Source organism: Pteropus vampyrus, unplaced genomic scaffold (genome assembly GCF_000151845.1).
Source record: "Pteropus vampyrus isolate Shadow unplaced genomic scaffold, Pvam_2.0 Scaffold54, whole genome shotgun sequence".
NCBI lineage: Eukaryota > Metazoa > Chordata > Mammalia > Chiroptera > Pteropodidae > Pteropus > Pteropus vampyrus.
Window position 1 is genome coordinate 3,753,342 of NW_011888835.1, and position 3,020 is coordinate 3,756,361.

The following is a 3,020-nucleotide window of genomic DNA, read 5'->3' on the forward strand; positions in this document are numbered from 1 at the left end:
CTCCTCTATTCTTAAACTTACAATTTTATTGTTTTCCATTTTTATTTTTAATGATGTAACTTTTTATTTACCTTTTTGTGAAATAGAAATCAGTTGAGAGCATAAACATAGTTTCCACCCCTACTAACATACCGAAATTTGTACTTATATACAGTGATATAACTCCTATTTTACATCTGAAGAACTCTCCTTGGTTCTATGTAAAATCAACTCTTTCTCTTATATACCAAAGTCTATTCCCTCATCAACTGAAGGATATGATGTAACTAATATTGCCTTCTCTCCTATGCCTTTAATTAATGTTTTTTTTTCCATTGAATTGTCTGTACAAGTAATAAGATATGCACAGCATCTACCATCTTAAAAAAAAAAAAAATCACATTTTATGCCCCTTCCATTTGTCATTCCATTCATTCTGCTCCCAATTTCAGTAAAACTCTGAAAAAATATTTTTTTTCCATTTTTTTCTTTATTATATAGTTAACTTGGTTATTCCTAGTCTGCTAGAAAATAATCTGTTAAAGTCATCAGTAAATTCACATTGATAGAACCAATATTCAATTCAGTCTTCCTCTTTCTTACTCTTATTCTACCAAATGATGCAGTTTTCCTTCTTTTTAAAGACATTTCACTTGATTTTTAGAACACTATAGATATTTTTGGGTTAATATTTGGTTCTCTTCATTCTTTATTAACCAATCCTCTTTAATTACCTTTACTGACTTCGATCACTTGCCAAAGCTCAATACTTGGACCTCTTCTAAACACAAACACTATCCAGTTTTATGAATTTAAATGCTCTCTATATGATGATAACTTCCAAATTTGTTTCTCCATCTTGAATGTCTCCCTTTAACCTGTCTTGTAAATTTGAAAGCTAAACATTGGGCATTGGGGCTTCAATATATTAATTGCATATGGGGGTGGGGGACACAAACATTCAGTCCAAAGCAGTTTTCCTTTTTTTTTTTTTTCTGGTTTTGATCCTTCTAAAGTTTTAGGAGTAGTTTATAACCCTTTTATGTGTCACATAAGGCAATTATCTTTTTCCACTTTGTCATTTAAAAAAAAAATACTTGTACTTATTAGTATGCATCAATGTATTTTACATGCATTGTTTAAATATCTGTAGTTTTTCTTTAATTGCTTCTGAAATTTATGTTATAATTAATATTTCCCACACTTGAAGATTATAATAAAAAATTCTTCAAGTACTTATAAAGTTTTTCTTATGAAATGAACTAGTGAATACTTCTAGCCAATGATTAATAATACTAGCAATAGTAGACATACAGTTTTGTTATGGGTATTAACAGTAGCTTCTTGATGCTTCTCCATTAAAAAAGATTCTGATTGGGAGATATATAATATATACCATACATATACATACATTCAAATGCATGTATGTAGTGTGTGAGTATGTGCATGTGCGCGTGTGTGTGTGTGCATGTGTGTGTGTAGTAGCTACCTACAGAAACCAGATGAAACTCCTTCCCAAAATGTAGTTCAGATGTCCAGACTTTTGACACTATTCATGCACCAAAATGGAGTAAATCGGTTTTTTACTGGTTTATTACTAACAACATAATGATGCTTCCTAGAGAGAACCCGGTGACCTGCAAGCAGGTCTGAAAATGATTTGAGAGAGAGCAGAAAAAAGGAGACAGGCTTAAGCTTTTTATCGTGGTTAGGGGGTGGGGCCAGATGAGGGTTTCCTGCACACAGGAAGGTGGTCTGTGTGGTTTGAACCACCCACAATGCCAGAGGGCCCCCTAGCTTTCTTATCAGCATATCCACATGTGGATCAGAAGGGAAAAGTGGGGATGGGAGGGGCCGTGAGGCTTAAAAACTGTCAGCAATCAAGCATAAAAATATGCAGTCCCTTTATTACAATACAAATGTGTCAGCTCAGCTTTTCTGTTTCTAATAGAAAATTACATGTTCTGAGAAAATCATTGCATCTTTCTTTATACTTGTTTGTATAGATTATTTCAAATTATTAATACTTATGTTAGTAGTCATTTTCAGCATCTTGAATGGTATTTTAACTTTTTTTCTATGAGCATTTTGCATTTAGACTACTCTTGTTTACATGTAAATTTGTCCTCCTAACACTCATAGGTTTTGTTATATAAAGATTTGTTTATTTTTTCAGAAAATTAACTTTTTATTAGTTAAATTATCCTTTTGTTAATGTATTTTTCTTTTATGTCTATCATTTGTTCTGCTTTATTCTTTTACTAACATATTAAGTTATATGTTTAATATATTTTCTAATTGTCTTTATTAGTATTAGTATTTAAAGTTATGTTTTTTCCTCTAAGCACAACTAAGCCAAATTAAGTAATTTATTTTACAAATCCATTACCAATATGATTTTCTGAATGTTAACAATATTTTCTTATGTTACTAATTCCAGTAAAATATGCCTGGCTTAGTAAGAGGCAGTCTTATAATTTTAAGTATTACTAAATGAAGCAAAAACTTTCATGATATAGGCAGCTACAGAACATTGTAAAGCATTACTAGTTTAATCTTATATTCTTGGAAAAGAATTGATCAAATAAAATTTGAATATTTATAAACCTAATAACTAAGTAAAATGAATACTGACAATTTTAAAACATATACAAAACATGAAAATCTTTCATGTATACAGAAGAAATAGGCTTAATCTGAGTATCTGATAAAATCAAGCAAAAAAGGTGATTTTTAATTGTAAATAATCTACTTCTAACACTTTCCTTTGGCTGAAATTAGCACAAGTTCTTTGGGGCTTCATTCTCATTAAGAGGTATTATTCTTAATGTTTCTTAATAAACATTCTTTATTAAGACAAGAATACATACATATTCAAGTTTATGTAAAATTGATTTGCATTTATGATATACCACTTCAAGCAATGCTATAGAATTTCATTAAAATCAATACTTACAAGCTTTTTGTTTCTTATTATGCTCATAAACTATAATACTGATAAAGCTTTGGTAAGGTTTTATGCCCATTTTTTTTCACTTTTA